Source organism: Poecilia latipinna, unplaced genomic scaffold (genome assembly GCF_001443285.1).
Source record: "Poecilia latipinna isolate Pla-1442-1.1 unplaced genomic scaffold, P_latipinna-1.0 Scaffold1752, whole genome shotgun sequence".
NCBI classification, from domain to species: domain Eukaryota; kingdom Metazoa; phylum Chordata; class Actinopteri; order Cyprinodontiformes; family Poeciliidae; genus Poecilia; species Poecilia latipinna.
This window is the reverse complement of record NW_015114368.1, coordinates 49,980-62,223: the sequence shown is the minus strand read 5'-3', so window position 1 is coordinate 62,223 and position 12,244 is coordinate 49,980. Positions and strand designations below refer to the sequence as shown.

The window sequence follows — 12,244 nt, the reverse complement described above, 5'->3', positions numbered from 1 at the left end:
TATTGGTGATATGTGGTAATGTTCTTGCTTACAGATGAGATGCTGGGTTGCTACTTTTTGAACTAGTTGCAGAGAATTAATTTTTTTTTGGTCAATCCCATAGTAAAGCGAATTACAATAAACCAGATGTGATTACATAGGGGCATAAATCACTCTCTCCAGATCCTTGAGAAGGAGATAACCTTTGACCTTGGCAATAAGTCTGAGTCGGTAAAAGCTTGACTTGATGACTGAGCTTACCTGCTTATCCTGCGTAATATCTCTGTCAAATATAACGCCAATGCTCTTGACAGAAAAGTGGATAAAAGTGGATTACCGACCTAGGAGACCAGAATGATCATAAATATGGCTGCATCTGAACAGAATGATGTGTTTTGTTATCATTTATATGTTAAGAATTACATGTCATCTCGGTTTGAATCTCACTCAAGCAGTCCAGCAAAGTTGAATGAACATCATCCATCATCAACTATACTATGGCTATTAACAATCACCCTCAGTGGTAGTGTCATAAAAACAACACTGGATCCAAGATGGAACCTTGGAGCACTTGAAAAAGAAACTGGAATTGTAGCTATGGAAAAATCAACTAAGCGGTTTAGTAAGAGTCAGTCCATCAAAGAGCTGTGCCTATTATCCCTACTCTCAAGCTGCCTTTATGATTTATTTTGTATCTGTAAGTACAATAACTTACAATAATGTTGACCAAGTATGTTCCACTGTGTCAGAAGGGACACATTATTTATTTATTTTAGAACACATTCAAATCCCTGGTCACTGTATGCTGTGTTTTGCGTTGTAATAGTTCTGAATATAATCTGCTGCCCAACTGCTCAATTAGCCTAATGACCTAATGACCTAATGACATTGACACCCAAACTCATGTTAGGAAGCATCTTTTGTTCTCCTACCGCTGCTAAAGTACCCAGAACTGGGAATCAGTCCTCTTTCTACTTCTCTACCACCTCCTCCTCCTCTTCACACCAGCATTTCCCAAAATACCTGGCCCCCTCCATTCTGCAGAAGAGCAGGAATGCTGCCTGGCAACTGGGGGTCTGGCTGCCATGGTAACAGTTCACCTGAACACCTCCTCCCTAAACAAACAGCAAGTGTGAGCAATAGAGACCGGGAGGAAGCAGAGGATTTAGAGGTAATTTCCCTGCTGGTCCTCCTGTTTTCGGAGAGGCACAAATGTGATGTCACGTCAGCCCCTCTGTACATGTCCATCTTAAGATGCCAACAAAATACGCAACATACACGTAGGCCTACTACTCTCCAAACACACACATGCATACACACACTGCTGTTCTAGCTGTTCTTACATAAGTGATCCCAGAATTCATTTTACTCATTGGGAACACAATTAAGTGACTATTTTATAAGTAATGAAAACCCAGAATTCAATCTCTCAGAAATTAGGTATTTTTTAATACAAAAATGTATGTTATGGTCATGTTATTGCTTAGACAATTATGGGTAAGTCTGATGATTTGATAGTTGTCCACACTGTAACAAATGGCTGTAAAAACTGCACCATGAAAATACAGTAAAGCGGCTGGGTTTTGAAAATACAGCTGTGATCTGAAATGTGAATGGAAAGTATATGGGATGTGATTGGACCACTGGATCTGTAAATGTTATATGTACAGTTGCATTGTGAGATGCTTACTAGCTGGAGGTGAATGTTCACGGGCTTAGAGGGCCCTCTAGCCATTGATGGGTCATTATTTACCTGGTGAAACAATGACTTTCACCAGGTAAGTACTTGTTAAAAAAGATTGTATTGCAGTTTTGCAGTTTGGTGTTTGAGGACGACAATATATGTTACGTGGCTATATTGAGCTACTCTCGCTTCTATAACATTGTGGGGTAAAGCTAATTTCGGTTGTTTCTCAGCTAGCATTATGTGCAAACACAAGTGCCTTTTAGCTCAGTTTTGATAATATTTTTCACCCAGAAAATGCAGATGGCTATATTCTGGTCTTCCTTATTTATATAATGTACAGTGTTTTTTTGTCACCAACTGTGTGTGTGATGTGTTTTGTGAACTGAGGAACAAACATAATCCACATTTTGACTGATCTGAAACGCACATCGAGTCCTGGTTCACCTACTGTCTGTCTGTTTGCCGTTCCTCCAAGCCAGTTTCCAGCTGCCCAAAAGAAGCATGTCCTTGATGAATACCTGGATTTCAAACAAGTGTTCAGTACATCCAAAGCTCTCTCTCTGCTTCCCCATCGATTGTATGACTGTGCCAAAGATCTTCTCCATGGTGTCCTGTTGCCATCCAGTCGTCTCTTAAATCTGTCCTATATAAAATATGAGACCATGAAAAGTACATCCATTAATCTATGAATACAGGTATTATCTACTACTTATCTTCACTTCTGGGAGCAGGCTTCCTTTTGTTGGTAAAAATTGGGTTCCTTGAGCCCTGTGTTGATTACAGGGAGCTCAACCAGATAACAATTAAAAATAAACCCCCCTTACTTCATCTTCTCTGCTTTTGAACCAGTCCATGATGCCACCATCTTCTCCAAGGTCGATCTACACAACGCCTATCATTTAGTGCACATATGCCAGGGAGCTGAGTGGAAGACTGCCTTTTGGACCCCACTGTGTGAAATGCACCTGAAGTTTTTCAAAATCTCATCAACGATGTCCTCTGTTGACTTTCTCTATCAGTTTGTTTTTGTTTACCTTGATGACATTTTGATCTTCTAGAAACCACAGGAAATACCACAGGAAACACGCCCACCTCGTCCTTTAATGCCTCTTGGAAAACAGATTATCTGAAAGCAGAAAAATGTGAGTTCCACAAACCATCCATTATCTTTTTGAGCTAAATTTTTGAGAGCAAACAGGTATGCACAAACCAAAGCTTTTCAGGACTGGCTGGATTGGCCCATTTCCGACAACCATAAACAATTGCAATGTTTTCTAGGATTTGCTAAGTTCTACCACCGTTTCATTAGGAACTACAGCCAAACAGCAGTGCCCCTTTCTTACATCTCTCACTTCAACCAAGATCACCTTCATCTGGACCCTGGATCCTGACAAAGCCTTCCTTGAACTCAAGAAAAGATTCTCCGAAGCGCCAGTCCTTGTTAAGCCTGACCCCCACCTTAGGTTTATTTTTGAGGTGGATGATTCTGACTTGGCGGTTGAAGCTGTGCTGTCACAAAGATCTCCTGTTGATAACTAATTACGGTATACTGAACAAAAATATAAATGCCCCATGTTAAATATTGCCATGTAGCGTTAACAACTGTAAATGAGCATTTGCTGACATTTTATTGTACAAAAATAATATTTCTCTTGATTTGTGTATAATTTTTAATCCAACTTGGTGTCACTGAGCATTACTCAGTGAGTTGTTTTTTTACTCAGTGCATGGGTGGGGCATGTCCAATGGGTGATCAGACAAACAGCTAACAGCTAACTTACCCTAACAGCTGGACAATCCTTGGACTGGGGACAATAAAAAGCCACCCCTAAATGTCAAATTTTGTCACAAGTCATAATGCCTCAGATGTCACAAGTTATGCGGGAGCATGCCATTGGCATGTTGGATGCAGGGATGTCCACCAGAGCAGTAGTTGCATGGCCCAATGTCCATTATTGGACTATAGGCCATTTAAGAGTTCATCTTCAACAGACTGGCATGACTGCAAGTTGTTCAGTGTACATCCTTGTGCTATTTTTCTCACCGTCTTTCTCTCACAGAAAGCAAAGTGATTGTTAACTTCTCTTAAGACTCCAAGGATAAAACCCTGGCTCTCATCCTTCCACCCATTTCTTCTGTTGGAGTTGTAACATGGGAAATCAAAGGCATCATCACTGAAGCTCAACTGAATGAACCTGATCCTGGTACTGGCCTCCCTAACAAGATCTACTTTCCCTCCTGCATCTGTGCCCGAGTTATTCATCGGGTTCACTTGGTAAAATTCTCCTTCCATCCTGAAATCAGCCAAACCATCACCCTCATCAACTGGAAGTTCTGGTGGTCATCCATCAATAAAGATGTCAAAGAATATGTCCCTTGCTTGTCACATCTGCAACCACAATAAAATCAACCATTTTCTGAACTCCTTCAACCTCTCCCCATTCCCAAACAACCTTGGTCTCATATTACCATTTTTACTTTGTTACTGGATTACCACCATCCAAAGGTATGATCACCAGTCTGACCAACACTGATTGTTTTTCCAAAGCCTGCCAAATTGTTCCCTCCAAAATCTTCCACTGCCTTCCAAACTGCTCAACTCCTGGTCAAACATGTTCCATCTCTGCAGCATTCTCCAAGACATACTGTCCAATCATGGCCCCCAGTTTATCTCTCAAGCCTGGAAACAGCTCTGCAAAGCCTTCAACACCAAGGACAGTCTTGCTTCCAGTTTCCATCCGCAACTCAATGGTCAAACTGAACACATAAACCAAGAACTAGAATCCACCTTGCGTTGCCTCACCGCAAGTCCTAATGACTGAGTGGATTGTGCTCATAACACTCACACCTTATCAGTCACTGGTTTTAACAAGTTTGAAGTCTCCCTAGGTTACCAGTCTCCTCTGTTCCCTTCTGATGAGCAAGAAATTTCAGTCGCTTCTGTACTCCGCCTGGTGGCGACTGTTGATGGGGTTGGTGTAAGGAATTTGGTTTGTGATGTCCTTGTGTGGTGTTAGGTTTATCAAAAACCACTCTAGGATGTCATGGAGCACCTAGGCTCATTTAATGTCCAGCAGGTGTGCTCCGGCATGTGCATTCCATCAAGATTATCAGCAGGTGGGATAAGAAGAGCTGGATCCCAGACCTTCGACACCTGAGTGTTAGTCCTATGTGGTTTCTATGCTCACCTGGGTTACATGCCTAAGCTCTCCTGGATTCCCTCGCTCATACCTTCAAACAAATATAGATTTTCCATCCATCTGACTGTTGAATGAATTGTGTGTGTTCCTGCTGTGGGGTGTACACACACTACACAATCACACCTGATATACCTACGATTTTTTATCGTCGTGTGGTTTCTCAGGTTTTGAAAATCGCCCGACAATTTTAAAATTTTGCTGTGTGAACCAGGCATAAACAGTATTCCACATTCTTAAATGTCAACTAAAAATCCAAATAGTATTTGACTCAACAAATAAAAAGCTAACCCCAAAATGCTGATATTTAAAGTTTGCAAGCACAGGGACAGTGCTGCTGCCCTTTTTTTTTTTTTATCCTAATCGCAAAGTATTTCAAAATTCTCTATAATTATGCCAGTCACAGTATGTTGGAGTAATTTTGGTTAATGAAGTGGCATTGCTTGTTTTGGGGAGTTATTCCTTCTGGTTTTGGATGTTGTGCAGCTTGAAGAATTTTTGTTTCTTCTTTTACTTTGAGACAGTTATGTTGTGTGAATGTGATAACAAAGATGTTTTGCAAACAGGAGCAGCTGATAGGCATATCAAAAGCTCAAATAATACCTAAACTTTGACTCTAATTTTCAGAGGAGTTGAAAAGGAGACTTCATGGATAGCTGGACCAAAGAAAAGAGAGAGGACAATACCATTATGGTCATCAATCATAATGGGCAAGGAATATATCGCGACTCCACCTCTCTGCTCAGTTTCTGACCCAGAAGGCCACACAGATTTAAAAAGGAGTGGCAAAAGCACTGCTTTTAGTGAAGAGATGATTACCCAAGTACCGTCTTTGAAGGTAGTTAGATGATATGAGACATTTTATATCCCAGTAGGGTAAATGAAGTATTTTGTACTGAAAAATGCACTTCTTACACTGGCTTCAGAGCAAAAAAGATTTTGGTTAAGATGCATAAATTGTGCAATCAAATTTCCTGCTCTTCAAAACGCTTTAGTCCAGTTGAAGGTTTCATGTGTACAGAATTCCATCAAAAATGTTTCCCACCTGTAACAAAGATGTTGCAGTGATAATGCTACCAGATTTTTAAGAAATCAAATATTGTGACAATTACAGTTGTCTTTGAAGATTTCTTTGTATTCACCAAATAGTCATCAATCATGAGCAGCCTAGCAGCTAACTGTACCAAAAGATCTGACAATATCTGGCAAATCTGCAATAATGCAGATTTTTCTCTAAAGTGTTGATGTCCACAACTAGGTGCTTTGGCTGTGACATAACTTTCTTCATCACATCATTTAATAAAGGTCAGTACAGTAGTCAAATTTTGTTAACCTTTGTTATCTGCTACTTGCTGTCAGTGCTGAGTACATCATACCAAATGCTAAGAAGACAAACAGTTAAACATCTGTTCATTTATATGGCAGATAATGGCAAATGAAAGAGTAAACTTTTGATATCTCTTGTCATATGCCATTGTTCATTCCACTGGTATTATCTTTAAGTCTGACCTTTATTTATATGGATTATCCCACTGAGACACAGGTTCATTCTGAAGTAATACTAGTAATAGGGTTTAACAGACACAAAAATTTGGGTTGATACCAATATTAACATTGTTGTTATGGCCACTTCCTGGTATTTAGTGAAATCATATATATTTATGACGTCATAAAATGACCACACCATTGACATTGCTTTTCTGCTACAGTTAAACACAACCCTAAAAGCTGCGGTGTGTAAGTTTTGTAAAAAGAAATAATTTTTTTTACATATTTGTTGAAACATATATGTCGTAACAGTATAAGACACTGTCCTCTGCATCCTCCCAGTACTACTATTGCCAACTCAAGAAAAGCACCACTCCTGGTCAGAAACAGCTAATCAGAACCAGGAGAAGGGTCTTAGAAGTGTCAATCAACCTCATGTACGTACTGCTCAATGTGCTTATGGTGGAGAAACAACTTACTGTTACGGGAAAACTGTTTATCCACTGTCATCAGTGTCCAGGCTAACTAGTTTGAACATTCATGACTGAATCAGCTGTCGTGTAGCAGAGAGCAAGAGCGAGGCATACACAAGCATAATTGGTTGTTTCTGACAAGGTTCAGTGCATTTCTGTAGTTAATTCTAGAAGCACTGGCAAAAGACAGAAGAGCTCAATTTTTTTTTCACAGAATATCTTTACAGATTATCTGTCAAAAAAAATCTGTCAAGACAGTGACAGTTTTAACAAATATGTGAAAAACATATATTTTTTATAATAGTTACATTCCCCAGCTTTAATATTGTGGTACATTATTATTGTTGTCTCTTTATTAAACAAATTAACACATGACCAACCCCTTTCCTCTTCCAGAAACACAAAACAATAACAAGATTGAAATCAACAATGATTGTTAATATGGACCCAGTTTTACTAACTGGAACCATACTGATATGTTAAAAAATTACTAAAATTGGTAGTCACCAATGTTGATGCTGATATATCAGACATCACTAACTACCTAGCAAACTAATAAAATCATGTATTTGCAATACTACTACTCAATATTCAATTCAATTTCATTTACATTGTGCCAATTCACAACAAATGTCATCACAAGGAATTTTACAAAAACATAATTTCAGTCCACACATACATATATTCTAAGTCAGCCTAGCTGTCACACAGTAGGAAGGGTAAAAGCGCATGTGGGATCAGTGTGAGCCCCACTGGGACGTGCATGGGGTAAACTTGTGGGGTCTAAAGGATTGCGTCTTTTAAAATCAAAGGAGAGTAAAACAGTCAGACCAGGAACAGAAAAATGTCATCTGCAAAGTATGTGAAAGAGAGGAAAGACAAGAAATTTGTTTTACCACCTTAAACAAAGTATGGACTTGAATACCAGAAATTCCAAGCGATACTGCTGACAACAAGTTCCAGTCACAACACTGGGAAGAAAAGGCGTTATAGCTTTAACACAATAACTTATTAAAGTTATTATATATTTTTCACTTATTTATTTAAGTTTGATTTAACCAGGTAGTTATCATTGAGATTAAGCTGCTGCCTGTCATTGCCAATGTTTTTTTGCATTTAGAAATGCAAACAAAAAAAGCTGGAAAGTGTATTTTCTGCAGGTAAAAACAGCACTCCATTCAAGTTCTCCTTGTCTTCAGACAAAGTACTGCACAACTCATGATGAACAAACCAAACAAGCCATTGAATGCTTCAGGTAAAAAGAGGTTCAGTTTGATATTTTTACTAATGATGGGAATAAAAGTTTAATGTACAGATAGATGTTGATGATGTGTAATTTTTTTTTTATTTCATGTTTTATGTTTAGATAGTATAAAAAGTGGCATTTAATAATTATGAGGAAAAAAACCTGTGGAGATAGGCACCAATCTCCCAACCCCACTAGGTTTAAACGTGTCCTTAAATGGATCGATGGAGGTTAAAAAGTTTGGTAACACTTTATTTGACGGGATATCCATAAGACTGACATGACACTGTCACAAATATGACATAACATTTGTCATGAACATGAAGGAGACTTTATGAATGTCTATGGCTGTTGTCATGAACTACCAACTTTGCCTTATGTTTTTATATGACACTTTAATGCAAAGCTGGCACTTTTAATAGACTTTCAATGCAACTTTTAGAGGAACTTTGCATTAAAAGTGTCATTATTTACCGAATGTCACTTCATGACAACAGTCATAGACATTCATAAAGACTAGTTCATGTTCATGACAGGTGTTATGTCATATTTATGACAGTGTCATGTCAGTCTTATGCACACCCCGTCAAATAAAGTGTTACCAAAAGTTTCTATCTAGGGACCTGCTCTCTGTGGGGAGAGGAGAATTAGTATGATTAAATCAAAAACAAAAATTGTAGAAAAAAAATACAAGAACTAGCATACCAAGAAATATGGAAAAACCAACAAGAAATAATCAAGACTGAAATTAAATCAAACTAAAAGCCCAAACACCAGTGGGCCATAACAAAAGGGCTAAATATGTTATCTTCAGCAGAATTTGTCCACAAATATCCTGCCTTACCAAATATTACATCAAAACTGTCCTTTGCCATTCCGATATTGTACACATTTGTATCCATATATGATTACAATTCAATGTATTGTGTAGCTGAAGTACAATAACAGATATTTTATCTTGATAGTTCTTTGCCATTGCAACACAGCGATAGTACAATGGCTAAAAAATATGCTGCAGCAGTAGCTTAGGAAGTCTTTTGTTCAACTGAAGCTAATTTAATTTTAGAATTGTTGTCCTTCACGAAGGTGAACCAGGTCTTAAATCTTTTTGCAGTCACTGATAGATTTTCTTTTAGAATTGTCCTGTGTGCCTAGCATGTTACTGCTACTATTATGTTTCATCTTGGAGATGGAGTGTTTAGGTTGATGTTCAGGATTTATACTGAGACTGATTTACACAGTGGTGGTCTCTAGCTATTCACTATGTGACCTCTGAATACTGTTGATAGCATTGAATTTTAAATAGGGGTATTAAAGTAAAACTATGTATCATATGGTTCCATATCACATTATGTACTACTTTGTCTGGGTTTATTACTTGTCCCATTAAAATATATTCAATTTTGAATATGTATATTCACATATATTCATGTGTAGATATTTTTGTAAGGGACTTAATACAAAGCACAGTCAATTAAATTAATTTGGAAATTTAAATTTTTTTAAAAATCAGAATTAGCTTTATTGGCCAAGATGGTGCGCACAAAGAATTTGACTTCACTTTTACACACTCAAAGCATACAGACATTAAATGGAACTATATACGCTTTAGAGGAAATAAAATAAAGACAGAAACAATATGTACATACTTGTACATATTACATAACTATGAAAAGAATAATAGATATTATTTTTCTGTTTTATCCACAATTTCCTCTCAAGCTATTACACTCTTTTTCTACATTCACTCCAACCCATTCATTTTATTTTTAAGCAGTTATGAGGCACTGTGATAAAACACAAAATTGCTGTTGTTAAAGTTAGTCAGTGAGTTGTTGCTAGTTTACCGATGAATGCAAAATAATTATATCATTATTATAAAAAATAATAATAAAGTATTAACTATTTAATGAGTCAGTTGATGCCACCAACCTTGCTTAGCTGGCTGTGAGAGGTTGAGTGAAGAATGCCCTTCCTTGGCCTACATCCCCCAGAATGCTGTGTGGTTCTGGATCACAGTTCACTGAAATTAGAACATTCTATTGGACATATTTTCTAGTTATATTAATCACGTGTCTATTGCAATATACATTATCAATTTATTGCCCAGTCCTAAGTGGGACATGTATAATATATGCATAAACAATGGTTTCAGAAATTGGAGCTTCTATCTTTAGAGTCAGTGAAACAACCTGGAAACAGGCTTTAAGGATAGTATTAAAGCCTTGTGCTTCTGTGTTAGATTGTTAGGCACCTCATTCATACATACATGTGTAACCTACACTGCATGTATGAGCCAAGTGTTCTGGTGGCTGCACATCCTACCGGGAGACAGTGGTGTTAGTGACTAGAGACTGCGATCGATGGCTTATAGTCAGCTCTAAACCATCAAAAGAGTTAATTGCTGCCATCTGTTTAGCTGCATGCTTCTACTGTAGATTCTGGTGGTTAACCTTTGGCTGTCAGTTGTTAGATGTATTATAGTTAGCTGGTGTCTCCACGGTAAGTTCCCAGAGCGTGTTGCAACAGCAAACACCTGTACTGTTACCTGGTTAATAGCTGGTTAGTTACTAGATCTCCCAAATAAAAGCTTCTGTCCTTTAGCTAGCTGTAGCATTTCTGTGCACGCCAACACATTTAGTCTGTAGTCGCAGCCAAAAATGTCATTGCTTCCAACAGTAGTCAGAACAAACATTTAACTAGCGAAGCATATCGTAGAACGGCCACACGCATTCACGCTTGCACTCCCTCTTGGAGACCGCACAGTACCGTGAGTTTCGGCGGAGCTCAGGTCGCTTCCTATCGGATGCGGTCGCAGCCGAGGTTCGGTGCGCGTTCCCCCAGACCCCCAACTCCCTTCACCACCGCAGAATCCTAAGTTCCTTAAGGTGGTCACGGAAAGGTGTAAAGCTAGCTGGCAGGATGCGTTTAACCTCCTACCATTTCACCTCCTCCATATTTACTGTCTTCGTTCGTTCTGCCTCGCGCTCTCTCTCCCACCACCAACAACAATATTATTGACGTCCTCCCCCTGCCACGTGACCAGTCTGCTGAGGCTAAAAATAGACTCGGTGCAAACCAATGGAGGAAGACAGACAAGGCAGAGATAGACAGACAGAGGCGGATTTAGTCAGATAGTGGCTCGAATCAGAACAGAGGCATGTGACTGACCACCTCCATAGTAATTCAATATTTTCAGCATTTTTGTCTCAGATCTACTCAATTCATTGTTGCTTATTGCTGGAAGCACAACTTTGCATCTACATTTTATTTTCTGAAGATCCAATTCTGCTCTTATCTCAAAGCATTGAGATCCATCCATCCATCCATTTTCTTACACCTTGTCCCTAGTGGGGTTCGGAGGGGTGCTGGTGCCCATCTCCAGCGAGACAGCATTGAGGTCCATAGCGGCTAACTTTTTCACATTGACATTTTTTAAAACTGTTACTGTCGTGATTGTAACAGTAACCTTCTCCCAGTGTTCCCAGTATTAAATGCTGAAATACACCACTCAGTCAGAACCAACCAATCAGAGCCAGGAGAAAGCTCTTAGTGCAGTAAATGTAGCTTGTGTATGCGCTCACATCATCCACCTTGCTCTCTGCATCTTCTCAACAGTAGAGGCTGTTATGAATCCTCAGGGTAGTTAACATGGCCACCCACCGATGATGACGGATAAAGTTTTCCTGTAATGATATGCTATCACTAGAAGCACCATCACTCAGACTGATTAGTTGTTTCTGACTGGGAGTGATGTACTTCTACAGATTGCAGTAGTATCTTAGGGAGGAGTTGGAGGAGCTTGATTTTTATGTATTTATTTATTTTACAGATTATTGTATCATACCACACTATATCTCTATGTCATGACACAGTGACAGTTTTAATATGTATGCACTCTAAAATTTGACAAGTTGAGCAGACTTGAAAAACAATTGGAAACCGATTGCCTTGAAATCAGCAACAAAGCACTTTGTATTGCCTTTTTGCTGAAAATGTGCTATATAAATAAAATTACCTTCACCTTGAAAAAATCTAAGTAACTATTAGTTTTACATTTTGTTTACTCGACATACCTACTCAGTGTACTTGAGACCTTGTTGAATGAACTTAATTGTCTGAAGTTACTTTAATTGGCTGCAATGTTGACACCTTGAGATGCTATAAATTCTGA

At 38.6% G+C, this 12,244-nt stretch overlaps 1 protein-coding gene across 1 annotated transcript in view; it reads right to left on the bottom strand.

The window, feature by feature from the left end:
- The window catches only part of LOC106965021 (histone deacetylase 5-like), an 88,055-nt gene extending 76,897 nt beyond the window's left edge, over positions 1–11,158 (bottom strand). The window contains exon 1 of the mRNA XM_015060880.1: positions 10,840–11,158. The gene's annotated coding sequence lies outside the window, so the exon portion shown is untranslated. The remainder of the gene's footprint in view (positions 1–10,839) is intronic.
- Positions 11,159–12,244: the final 1,086 nt, after the last annotated feature.